The 13909-nt window shown below is 42.4% G+C and overlaps 1 protein-coding gene across 1 annotated transcript in view; it reads left to right on the plus strand.

Annotated features, from left to right (window-relative positions):
* The first annotated feature begins 6407 nt into the window (after nt 1–6407).
* LOC121543337 (contactin-1a-like) overlaps nt 6408–13909 on the plus strand; it is a 46071-nt gene continuing 38569 nt past the window's right edge. Inside the window, exon 1 of the mRNA XM_045217981.1 lies at nt 6408–6536. The gene's annotated coding sequence lies outside the window, so the exon portion shown is untranslated. The remainder of the gene's footprint in view (nt 6537–13909) is intronic.

Genomic DNA, 13909 nt, shown 5'->3' on the forward strand with positions numbered 1-13909 from the left:
CCAATACACAGAGCAGAACATGGTTCCAATACACAGAGCATAACCTGGTTCCAATACACAGAGCAGAACCTGGTTTCAATACACAGAGCATAACCTGGTTCTAATACACAGAGCAGAACCTGGTTCCAATACACAGAGCAGAACCTGGTTCCAATACACAGAGCAGAACCTGGTTTCAATACACAGAGCAGAAACTGGTTCTAATACACAGAGCATAACCTGGTTCTAATACACAGAGCAGAACCTGGTTCTAATACACAGAAATAGAATGACATTCATTCCATCATTCTGTTTCTATGGTTCCAATCCAGTACAGTTGTTATGGGTCCATGTATAGGTTCAGCCTAAAGAGATGATTTACTAACCTAAAGAAATGCATCACTAACCAACACCACAGGAGACTAGACTATCATCATCCATAGTCTCATCTCTCAACATCTCCTCTCAGCGTCACACCTAGAGGAGAGATTACGGACCAGACCAGCAGCACTAAACTAAACTACTGCCAACCTACGGTGCATCTGAAATGGCACCCTGTTCCGCTATGTAGTGCACTACTTTGGACCAGGGCGGATAGGGCTCTGGTCAAAAGTAGTGCACCAAATAGGGTGCCCTTGTCAAAAGTAGTGTACTGGAAATGGGAATAGGGTTCCATTCCCAGGTCAAAAGTAGTGTGCTATGGGGAATAGGGTGTCATTTCAGATGCAGCCTATTGTTTAACTCTCTGGTTAACTGCCATTAAGGATGGATGAACTACTGCTAGAACTTAAAACAGATGATATGAAATGTAGGGGGTTGAAAGGTATGGAAGATTTTGAATGTGGAAACAAGTTTGTTTTACCTATTCATCATAAGGAATGAAATGTTGCTTGTTTCATTGGAAAATGTCAATGGTTTTTGCATCTAAACGTTTATATGTGTATGTTGTCACGTTTTGCTCTAACTCAGAGAGCAACCTTGAAGTTCAGTGTATAGCCTACACCCAGTAGTCAGTGGGCTTGGATAATCTATAGGAATGAAGTGTGTGTGTGTGTGTGTGTGTGTGTGTGTGTGTGTGTGTGTGTGTGTGTGTGTGTGTGTGTGTGTGTGTGTGTGTGTGTGTGTGTGTGTGTGTGTGTGTGTGTGTGATGTATTCTATTTCTCCCCTTCTGCGATGATGACAGCCTGTTGAGCTGTTGTGCGAAGCGGTCTACCCCATCTTGACAGATAAACTGTTCCATATGTTATCTGGAAGACGGAGGGAGCTTTTCAAGAGAATGTTCCAGATTTCCATGATCTAGTTTTTCATAACTTGCATCAAGTTTTTAGTTTCCAATTGTGTCTGCGTTCTGTGTGTAGATATTTTGTTGTAATATGTAAATAGAGCTTGGCCTGATTGTAGATGTTTTGGGTCGAGAGCTATGATAGAGACGCCAGACGAGAGCTTGGCCTGACTGTAGATGTTTTGGGTCGAGAGTTATGATAGAGACGCCAGACGAGAGCTTGGCCTGACTGTAGATGTTTTGGGTCGAGAGTTATGATAGAGACGCCAGACGAGAGCTTGGCCTGACTGTAGATGTTTTGGGTCGAGAGTTATGATAGAGACGCCAGACAAGAGCTTGGCCTGACTGTAGATGTTTTGGGTCGAGAGTTATGATAGAGACGCCAGACGAGAGCTTGACCTGATCAACTAGCATCATGGGGATTTGAAGCAAGGTGTGTTGGGTGCATTGCATGATGGGTGCGAGAGAGACCTTTAACTGTTTTCACTCTTTCATTTGCTGTGCAACTGTTTTTCAAAATTGTCAGGTTACTACTTTTGCTAGCTCAAATGTTAATGGGGTAAGGAGGAGGAGAGGAGGAGGAGAAGAGGAGAAAAAAAATCAAAAAATCTAAATTTTACAAATGACATGCTCATCCACTGAGACTCACGAATAGACTGACTGAATAGCAGGATGCAGTGTGGAAACCCTGGTGACTGGTGATTATAGGAAATAATATATGATATGATATAGTAGGACATTCTGGTAAATGTTGAAGCTACACGAAGAGCATGAAAGGCTGTCAAATGGTTTACTCTATAATATAATATTGCTAAATATTTTGTATTTTAAAATGAAAAAAATAAATGTTGGTTTCAGAATTTCACCTCAGACTGATTTATTCCTCATTTTTATTTCAGCCCTCATTTTTGATGGATTAATTTATATTCTATATGAAACATGAATACCTGTGTATTGTTTCAATAGATTCTAAATGTATACCTGGAGATATGCAAGGTTCTTTGTAACATGTTATTGTTTAATATGCAAAAGCAAGGCCTTGTCCAATGTACCTTGTTTAGAAATAGAAGGAATCGTGAGCATGCACCCTATAAAGTAAACTTGTATAATCTGTTAACTGTGACACGTCAACCTACTAGTCCAGGAACCCCTATTATATCTATTAAGCTGGCTTTACTTAATATCAGATCTCTCGCCAACAAATCATTCTTGGTAAATGACATTATAATATCCTAGATTTTATGTTTCTCACTGACACATGGCTAACAGAAGACTGTAGTGCTGCCATTCTTAACGAGACAGCACCTGAAAAATGTGGCTATATGAATACGTGTCGAAATGGTAGGAAAGGAGGAGGAGTGGCTGCCCTATTCAAAGATACATTCCAGTGCTAAGAAAATCCACTAGGTAATTTTATTTATTTTGAATACCTCTGTACCCCCAACATTTTGTTTTTAACCATTTACAGACCTCCACGATATTCTGCAAATTGTATTGATGATTTTGCTGAACTACTCTCTGTTATATCAGTTGATTATAACTTGTTTATTATTACAGGGGATTTTAACATCCACATAGATAATTGTACAGACAATAATGCCAAATAACTTTTTGCACTACTTGACACTTTTGATCTCACTCAACATGTGAAAGAGCGCACACACACTCAAGGCCACATTTTAGAACTGGTTATCTCTAAAGGTCTCGATATTTCCTCTGTCATGGTTAAAGACATGGCCCTGTCTGATCATTTCTGTGTCTTTTTTGAATCACTTATCACCCCGAATGTTCCAGTAAACTCAGTTTCTGTTAAGAAAAGGTACATTAATGAGAGTCTAAATGCTCAGTTTATGGAAGCCATAGCTATCTCTCCAATAATAAGTGCTGAGTCAGTTGATGTACTCCTGGATCATTTGAATGCCAAAATATTGAATGTCATGGATCGTGTTGCACCGGTAAAGGTAAAGAACACTATGAGCAAACAGAAAACACCATGGAGAACCACCATGATGGTGAAACGCCCTGAAAAGAGAATGTAGGAAAGCGGAACGCAAGTGGAGGAAAACTAAACTTCAAATTCACTATGACATCTATAAACAAAGCCTTGGTAGCTTCAACAATGAGTTACGCAGGGCCAGACAGCAACATTTATCGGGAATGATCAACAAGAATATCAACAATACCCGCCCTCTATTTGTCATGGTCGACAAGCTTACAAACCCAATAAAGCAGATACCATCAGAACTCATGTCCACTGTGAAATGTAATGAATTTGCGTGTTTCTTTAGTGAAAAAATAATAAGTATAAGACGGACCATCAAAACTGCTCAGTCTAAAAAGGACTCTGTACCGTCACCACGACCACCAAGACATAACTTGGTTATTATGTCACATTTTAATACAATTGATCAAAACATCCCTAGAAGAAACAGTTCGACATCTTAAAGCTTCCACTTGCTGTCTCGACACACTGCCATCAGACTTTTTAAAAACCATTTTTAACTCTATAACAATGGACTTACAGCATATAGTTAATAGCTCTCTGCAATCAGGCATTTTCCCAACGTCTCTAAAAACAGCTGCCATTAAGCCCCTATTAAAAAAGAGAACACTGGATGCATCTATAATGAACAACTTTAGACCTGTATCAAATCTCCCTTTTATAGCCAAGATCAGTGAGAAGGTTGTCTTCTGACCTCACCACAGTACTGAAACGGCCCTGATTAAAGTTTTAAATGATATACGGCTGAATACTGATTCTGATAAAGTAACAGTTCTGGTTCTATTAGATCTCAGTGCAGCATTTGACACTGTCGATCATGGAACACTTATAGATAGGCTGGAAAAGTGGGTAGGACTCTCCGGGACAGTCCTTGATTGGTTCAGATCTTATCTAGATGGCCGGAGTTAATCATGAATCTGATAGGGTGGCTATGACATGCGGAGTTCCACAGGGATCAGTTCTCGGACCGATTCTGTTTAATCTCTATATGCTACCTCTGGGCCAAATTTTACAGAACAACAACATTAACTACCGCAGCTATGCTGATGATACTCAAATATATATGGCTCTCGAACCGTATGACAACAGCTCAATAGACTCTCTGTGTCACTGTATAGAGCACATAAATACCTGAATGAACCAAAATTGTCTACAATTAAACCAAGATAAAACTGAGATTATTGTGTTTGGCAACAAAAATAAAATAACAAGTATTAGTAAAGAGCTGGATTCTCGGGTCCTAAAACCAGCGATCAAGTGCGTAATCTTGGTGTTCTGATAGACTCAGACCTCACATTTAACAGTCATATCAAAGCGGTCACCAAAACAGCATTCTATCATCTAAAAAATATAGCCAGAATCAAAGGCTTGGTGTCCCAAGAAGATCAAGAGAAGCTCATCCATGCTTTTATCTCTAGTAGGGTTGACTACTGTAATGGCCTCTTAACAGGACTCCCTAAAAAGACTGTAAAAAAGCTGCAGCTCATTCAGAATGCAGCTGCTAGAATGTTAACCAGGACCAAGAGAACGGAGCACATCACTCCGGACGTTAACCAGGACCAAGAGAACGGAGCACATCACTCCGGTTCTTAAATCTTTACATTGGCTTCCAGTCAGTTACAGAATTGATTTCAAAGTGGTGCTTTCAGTTTATAAATCTTTGAATGGTTTAGGACCCGAGTACATGTCTGATATGTTTGCAGAATATAAACCGAGCAGGGCTCTTAGATCCATGAACACAGGTCAGCTAGTAGAGCCCAGAGCCCAAACTAAACATGGAGAAGCTGCGTTTAGCACTGATGCTGTACACAACTGGAATAAACTACCAGAAGATCTTAGATGTGCCCCAAACGTATCCATTTTTAAATCCAGGTTAAAAACACGTCTCTTTTCACGTGCCTACGACTGAGCACTTAAACTTAACCACACTGTTTAGCCTTATAGCGTCCTATGTTTTTATCCCATTTTTAATTTTTAATTTTTAATCTTTATATGTTTTTTTTTGTTTTTTTTTTATTGTATTTTTATTATTATGATGTTTTCATTATTTTTGATAAATATCTTTGTAAAGCACATTGAATTGCTTCGATGTATGAATTGTGCTATATAAATAAACTTGCTTGCTTGCTTGCTTGCTTGTTTGGAGACTGAATGGCACGGCTGTTTATCCAGTGAAGTACTAGACTACTTTGCCCCCTAGTGACTCAAATATATAGAGGGAGATTTGTTTTGATCTAATCCTGCTGTATATAACTGCTCTTTCTCTCTGTTTCTCTCCCCCTGATTAACCACACTGGGGATTACAGCATCTGGGGGATTGAGATTGTGTGTGTGTGTGAGAGAGAGAGGGAGAGAGAGGGAGAGAGAGTATCAACAAGCTAAAGCTCAACAGAGCTCCCATCACCCCTCCCCCCACCTCTACCACCTCTCTCCTCCCATCACCCCTCCCCCTACCTCTACCACCTCTCTCCTCCCATCACCCCTCCACCCACCTCTACCACCTCTCTCCTCCCATCACCCCTCCACCCACCTCTACCACCTCTCTCCTCCCATCACACCTCCCCCCACCTCTACCACCTCTCTCCTCCCATCACCCCTCCCTCTACCACCTCTCTCCTCCCATCACACCTCCCCCCACCTCTACCACCTCTCTCCTCCCATCACCCCTCCACCCACCTCTACCACCTCTCTCCTCCCATCACCCCTCCACACACCTTCCACATATGTTTCTGGACATACTATTTGTTCAATTAAAGCGCCTGCTGTTGTTGTTTTAAAACATGGGTATCATGCTCTGTTTCATAAAGTTAACCTTTTGTTATTAATGCATCATTTAAAAAGCATGGCACATGGCAGCATATTGGGACAGTAAATGTACACTTTGTTTCAACAGAATTATGATTATTCAAGTGTGCCCAGAGAACATTTTAAAGATCTTTACAAATAAATAATTTCCGAAATTGTAGGCTACTGATCATGTTAGCCTACAGCAGAAAGCTGATGTGATTACTTTGTCGGCTTTGCATTGCAGGCACAGATGCCGCCGCCGGTGCGCAATGCTGGCATCCTCCCTGCATCCGCCTCATCCAATTGCGATCAGATATGCGCTTCCTCGTGCTTCCAACTATCACCGCCAGTCATAGGCTCTCCTCCAATAGAAAAGTTGAGACGCACGCGCCGCTCCTCGCGCTTGGTTGTGGGACAATGCGGTTTTGATCCAGGTGTTCATGCTATGCGGAGAATTTGACATACCGTTTCATTCTATTTCACAGGTAAGGCCGACATGGCATGGGCATAATGCATGTAGAATAGGGTCTCTAGATTTAGCCGGTATTAGGGGATTGCAATGAGGGATTTTAAAACGGACTAGGACAGGGATATAACTGTAATGCTTCGGAGTCTGCTACCGCAATGCAGAATAGTCAGTTGCCAGTGCTGGTCTGGTACTGCAGTTCCATACTCATCATGGTCGAAGTGAGGTGCGTGTGAGGGTAATGTGCAGTCACTTTTTGACCAGTGAACGCCTTCATTTCCCCCCGGGATATTTACACGTCTGCACTTTGCTACATTTAATAGGTTTCTGAAAAATGAATGTGAACAAGTTACTTTTGTGAAAGTAGCATCTCATTTTGGGAGGGGACCCTGCAGCTTGGCATTGAGGAGAGGCAAGGTGAAATTGAAGGAGGATGCGTCAAGGGCGCATTGGGCAGGGCTGTCCTGTAACCCGTTATTTGCCTAAACTTCTGCAATATGTAATGTTCATATATGTAACTGTCCTATGGTGGGCGAGCTTGGGGCGTACCCTATAGGCTTTCCTTCATTGATGTAGCATAGCACACCACTAAACTCTGGCAATAATGGTTGTTGTCAATTCAGTTCCTCGTAAACAGATAGGAGAACAATCAGTAGACTGCCATGCACAATATTATAACCCCAGCTGTTATAGGATGTTTATAGCTTTCATTCAATATTATTGGTGTTTGAGAAACAAGCATTTAATTATTTAAGATATTTTATATTGGGGGAAAGGACATTTTGGTGATTACTTTTCATGCACTTCAGGCCTATATATTTCTCTGGAAGTCAGAATACAAATCTGAAAAGAAATGAAGCAGAAATGTATTGAGTTTTAATTTCACAATTCAAGGTACCATGGTGGAAGGATTCTGCTGGGATTTCAGTATTATTACTGTGGTGTTTCTCTGCATTCAGCCAGGACAAACAGACATACGGTCAGTCAGTGGGCCAGGCAGATAGTTTAATACTAGGCTGACCTAAATACGGATGTCCCGTTGAACAGATTACAGAATGACAGAGAAAACCCACTCTCAGGACTTGATCAGAGATAGTAGCCTAGAGTAGAAGAAGCTTACAGTCTTGTCTTCATCATGTTCACTATGCCTCTGGATCCACTAGACCAATATCAGTTTAGCAGGTTGGTGCTCTGAGGAAGATTTCTATTCTATTCTATTCTATTGAATTCATTTCCATTCTATTCTATTATTTTGCATTCCATTCTATTCTATTCTATTGCATTGCATTGCATTGCATTCCATTGCATTCCATTGCATTCCATTGCATTCCATTCTATTCTATTCTATTGCATTCTATTCTATGTGGATTATAGAGGAGGGACTTCATCTGTGAGTTTATGACACATTAGATTAGGAGGATAAAACAGTCTCCAAGCAGCCTCATAAATTGGATTTGCAAAGTACAGTAGTTGTTGATAAATGAGATTATGCAGTGGTCAAGTGTCAGGGCTGGGGCTCACATACTGCTGGGCTACAGTACAAAAGCTGTTGTCTAAGTCTTTATGAATCACTGAGTCATCCCTAGAGCTCCTGTTAGCCTAGCAGGCAGCACATGCTAATATTGTTGAGTCAGCCAGCCAGCCAGAGGAGGGTGTGAGGAGGAATGCAGCAGCAGCAGCAGCAGGGTATCAGATGCTACATGCTGGAGGCTGCCCAGCTGGACATGCCTGAGTTATTCCTCATTTATACCGAAATGCACCCTCCTCTGTTAGTTGAGTCATCACCCATCACCTCTTTCGTAATCCCACCCCTCTCTCTCTCTCTCTCTCTCTCTCTCTCTCTCTCTCTCTCTCTCTCTCTCTCTCTCTCTCTCTCTCTCTCTCTCTCTCTCTCTCTCTCTCTCTCTCTCTCTCTCTCTCTCTCTCTCTCTCTCTCTCTCTCTCTCTCTCTCTCTCTCTCTCTCTCTCTCTCTCACTCTCTCTCTCTCTCTCTTTCTGTCTGTATATATACACTACCGTTCAGAAGTTTGGGGTCACTTAGAAATGTCCTTATTTTCGAAAGAAAAGCAATTTCTTTGTCTATTAAAATAACATCAAATTGATCAGAAATACAGTGTAGACATTGTTAATGTTGTAAATGGCTATTGTAGCTGGAACCAGCTGATTTCTAGTGGAATATCTACATAGGCGTCTCACAGGTCCTCATCTGGCAGTTTCATTAAATAGTTCCTGCAAAACACCAGTCTCAACGTCAACAGTGAAGAGGCGACTCCGGGATGCTGACATTCTAGGCAGAGTTGCAAAGAAAAGCCATATCTCAGACTGCCCATCTTAATCTTTTAATTTTTATTGGCCAGTCTGATATGTGAAGCTGCCAGTTGAGGACCTGTGAGGCGTCTGTTTCTCAAACTAGACACTCTAATGTATTTGTCCTCTTGCTCAGTTGTGCACCGGGGCCTCCCACTCTTCTTTCTATTCTGGTTAGCGCCAGTTTGCGCTGTTCTGTGAAGGGAGTAGTACACAGCGTTGTTACGAGATCTTCAGTTTCTTGGCAATTTCTCACATTTCTCACATTTCTCACATTTCTCACATAACTTCTCAGAACAAGAATAGACTGACGAGTTTCAGAAGAAAGTTATTTGTTTCTGGCCATTTTGAGCCTGTAATCGAACCCACAATTGCTGATGCTCCACATACTCAACTAGTCTCAAGAAGGCCCGTTTTATTACTTCTTTAATCAGCACAACAGTTTTCAGCTGTGCTAACATAATTGCAAAAGGGTTTTCTAATGATCAATTAGCCTTTTAAAATGATAAACTTGGATTAGCAAACACAACGTGCCATTGGAACACAGGACTGATGGTTGCTGATAATGGGCCTCTGCACGCCTATGTAGATATTCCATTAATAATCAGCCGTTTCCAGCTACAATAGCCATTTACAACATTAACAATGTCTACACTGTATTTCTGATCAATTTGATGTTATTTTAATGGGGAAAAAATGCTTTTCTTTCAAAAACAAGGACATTTCTAAGTAACCCCAAACTTTTGAACGGTAGTGTATATACTGAACAAAAATATAAACGGAACAATTTCAAAGATTTTACTGAGTTACAATTTATATAAGGAAATCCGTCAATTGAAATAAATTCATTAGGCCCTAATCTATGGATTTCACATTACTGGGAATACAGATATGCATATGTTGGTCACAGATACCTTACAAAAAAGGTAGGGGTGTGGATCAGAAAACCAGTCAGTATCTGGTGTGACCACCATTTGCCTCATGCAGCGCAACACATCTCCTTCGCATAGAGTTGATCAGGCTGTTGATTGTGGCCTGTGGAATGTTGTCCCACTCCTCTTCAATGGCTGTGAGAAGTTGCTGGATATTGGTGGGAACTGAAACACGCTGTCATACACGTCGATCAAGAGCATCCCAAACATGCTCAATGGGTGACATGTCTGGTGAGCATGCAAGCCATGGAAGAACTGGGACATTTTCAGCTTCCAGGATTTGTGTACAGATCCTTGCGACATGCGGCTGTGCATTATCATGCTAAAACATGAGGTGATGGCGGCGGATGAATGGCACGACAATGGGCCTCAAGATCTCATCATGGTATCTCTGTGCATTCAAATTGCCATCGATAAAATGCAATTGTGTTTGTTGTCCGTAGCTTATGCCTGCCCATACCATAACCCCACCGCCACCATGGGGCACTCTGTTCACAACGTTGACATCAGCAAACCGCTCGCCCACACGACCCCATACACGTGGTCTTTGGTTGTGAGGATGGTTGGACATACTGCCAAAATGTTGGAGGCGGCTTATGGTAGAGAAATGAACATGAAATTCTCTGGCAACAGCTCTGGTTGCCATTCCTGTAATCAGCATGCCAATTGCACACTCCCTCAAAACTTGAGACATCTGTGGCATTGTGTTGTGTGACAAAATTGCACATTTTAGAGTGGCCTTTTATTGTCCCCAGCACAAGGTGCACCTGTGTAATGATCATGCTGTTTAATCAGCTTCTTGATATGCCACACCTGTCAGGTGGATGGATTATCTTGGCAAGGATAAATGCTCACTAAGAGGGATGGAAACAAATTTGTACACAACATTTGAGAGAAATAAGCTTTTTGTGAGTATGGAACATTTCTGGGCTCTTTTATTTTAGCTCATGAAACATGGGACCAACACTTTACATGTTGCGGTTATATTTTTGTTCATTGTAGATAGTACCTCTCTCTCTCATCTCTCTCTCCTCTCTCTGTGGGCTCAGACAGATGGCAGATGCAGGTGAATCAGAAGCACGTGGGTGGGCACTTCCTCTCCCTCTCTCTGCCTTCTCTCTCTCCTTCCTCTCTGCCTCATCTCTCCTCTCCTTCTCTCCCCTCTCTCTCTCTCTCCCTCTGTATCCTCTCTCTCTCCTCGCTCTCTGTCTCTGAGGTCACAGTCTGACTCTGAAGGGCTCTGGGACTGCCTGGTGACTTTAGGACAGGCCGGGTTCAGTATAGTAGCTGGACAGACAGGGGTTCAGTATAGTAGCTGGACAGACAGGGTTCAGTATAGTAGCTGGACAGACAGGGTTCAGTATAGTAGCTGGACAGGCCGGGTTCAGTATAGTAGCTGGACAGACAGGGTTCAGCATAGTAGCTGGACAGACGGGGGTTCAGTATAGACAGACAGGGTTCAGTATAGTAGCTGGACAGACGGGGCTCAGTATAGTAGCTGGACAGACATGGTTCAGTATAGACAGACAGGGTTCAGTATAGAAGCTGGACAGACAGGGTTCAGTATAGTAGCTGGACAGACAGGGTTCAGTATAGTAGCTGGACAGACAGGGTTCAGTATAGACAGACAGGGTTCAGTATAGTAGCTGGACAGACGGGGTTCAGTATAGACAGACAGGGTTCAGTATAGTAGCTGGACAGACAGGGTTAAGTATAGACATACAGGGTTCAGTATAGAAGCTGGACAGACAGGGTTCAGTATAGTAGCTGGACAGACAGGGTTCAGTATAGTAGCTGGACAGACAGGGTTCAGTATAGTAGCTGGACAGACAGAGTTCAGTATAGTAGCTGGACAGGCCGGGTTCAGTATAGTAGCTGGACAGACAGGGTTCAGTATAGTAGCTGGACAGGCCAGGTTCAGTATAGTAGCTGGACAGACAGGGTTCAGTATAGACAGACAGGGTTCAGCATAGTAGCTGGACAGACAGGGTTCAGTATAGACAGACAGGGGTTCAGCATAGTAGCTGGACAGACAGGGTTCAGTATAGTAGCTGGACAGACATGGTTCAGTATAGTAGCTGGACAGACAGGGTTCAGTATAGTAGCTGGACAGACGGGGTTCAGTATAGACAGACAGGGTTCAGTATAGTAGCTGGACAGACGGGGTTCAGTATAGACAGACAGGGTTCAGTATAGTAGCTGGACAGACAGGGTTCAGTATAGACAGACAGGGTTCAGCATAGTAGCTGGACAGACAGGGTTCAGTATAGACAGACAGGGTTCAGTATAGTAGCTGGACAGACAGGGTTCAGTATAGTAGCTGGACAGACAGGGTTCAGTATAGTAGCTGGACAGACGGGGTTCAGTATAGACAGACAGGGTTCAGTATAGTAGCTGGACAGACAGGGTTCAGTATAGTAGCTGGACAGACATGGTTCAATATAGACAGACAGGGTTCAGTATAGTAGCTGGACAGACAGGGTTCAGTATAGTAGCTGGACAGACAGGGTTCAGTATAGACAGACAGGGTTCAGTATAGTAGCTGGACAGACGGGGTTCAGTATAGACAGACAGGGTTCAGTATAGTAGCTGGACAGACAGGGTTAAGTATAGATAGACAGGGTTCAGTATAGTAGCTGGACAGACAGGGTTCAGTATAGTAGCTGGACAGACAGGGTTCAGTATAGTAGCTGGACAGACAGGGTTCAGTATAGTAGCTGGACAGACAGGGTTCAGTATAGTAGCTGGACAGACATGGTTCAGTATAGTAGCTGGACAGACAGGGTTCAGTATAGTAGCTGGACAGACAGAGTTCAGTATAGACAGACATGGTTCAGTATATTAGCTGGACAGACAGAGTTCAGTATAGACAGACAGGGTTCAGTATAGTAGCTGGACAGACAGGGTTCAGTATAGTAGCTGGACAGACAGGGTTCAGTATAGTAGCTGGACAGACAGGGTTCAGTATAGTAGCTGGACAGACAGGGTTCAGTATAGACAGACAGGGTTCAGTATAGTAGCTGGACAGACGGGGGTTCAGTATAGTAGCTGGACAGACATGGTTCAGTATAGACAGACAGGGTTCAGTATAGTAGCTGGACAGACAGGGTTCAGTATAGTAGCTGGACAGACAGGGTTCAGTATAGTAGCTGGACAGACAGGGTTCAGTATAGACAGACAGGGTTCAGTATAGTAGCTGGACAGACGGGGTTCAGTATAGACAGACAGGGTTCAGTATAGTAGCTGGACAGACAGGGTTAAGTATAGACATACAGGGTTCAGTATAGAAGCTGGACAGACAGGGTTCAGTATAGTAGCTGGACAGACAGGGTTCAGTATAGTAGCTGGACAGACAGGGTTCAGTATAGTAGCTGGACAGACAGAGTTATACTATAGGCTTTCCTTCATTGATGTAGCATAGCACACCACTAAACTCTGGCAATAATGGTTGTTGTCAATTCAGTTCCTCGTAAACAGATAGGAGAACAATCAGTAGACTGCCATGCACAATATTATAACCCCAGCTGTTATAGGATGTTTATAGCTTTCATTCAATATTATTGGTGTTTGAGAAACAAGCATTTAATTATTTAAGATATTTTATATTGGGGGAAAGGACATTTTGGTGATTACTTTTCATGCACTTCAGGCCTATATATTTCTCTGGAAGTCAGAATACAAATCTGAAAAGAAATGAAGCAGAAATGTATTGAGTTTTAATTTCACAATTCAAGGTACCATGGTGGAAGGATTCTGCTGGTATTTCAGTATTATTACTGTGGTGTTTCTCTGCATTCAGCCAGGACAAACAGACATACGGTCAGTCAGTGGGCCAGGCAGATAGTTTAATACTAGGCTGACCTAAATACGGATGTCCCGTTGAACAGATTACAGAATGACAGAGAAAACCCACTCTCAGGACTTGATCAGAGATAGTAGCCTAGAGTAGAAGAAGCTTACAGTCTTGTCTTCATCATGTTCACTATGCCTCTGGATCCACTAGACCAATATCAGTTTAGCAGGTTGGTGCTCTGAGGAAGATTTCTATTCTATTCTATTCTATTGAATTCATTTCCATTCTATTCTATTATTTTGCATTCCATTCTATTCTATTCTATTGCATTGCATTGCATTGCATTCCATTGCATTCCAT

Source organism: Coregonus clupeaformis, unplaced genomic scaffold (assembly GCF_020615455.1).
Source record: "Coregonus clupeaformis isolate EN_2021a unplaced genomic scaffold, ASM2061545v1 scaf1310, whole genome shotgun sequence".
NCBI classification, from domain to species: domain Eukaryota; kingdom Metazoa; phylum Chordata; class Actinopteri; order Salmoniformes; family Salmonidae; genus Coregonus; species Coregonus clupeaformis.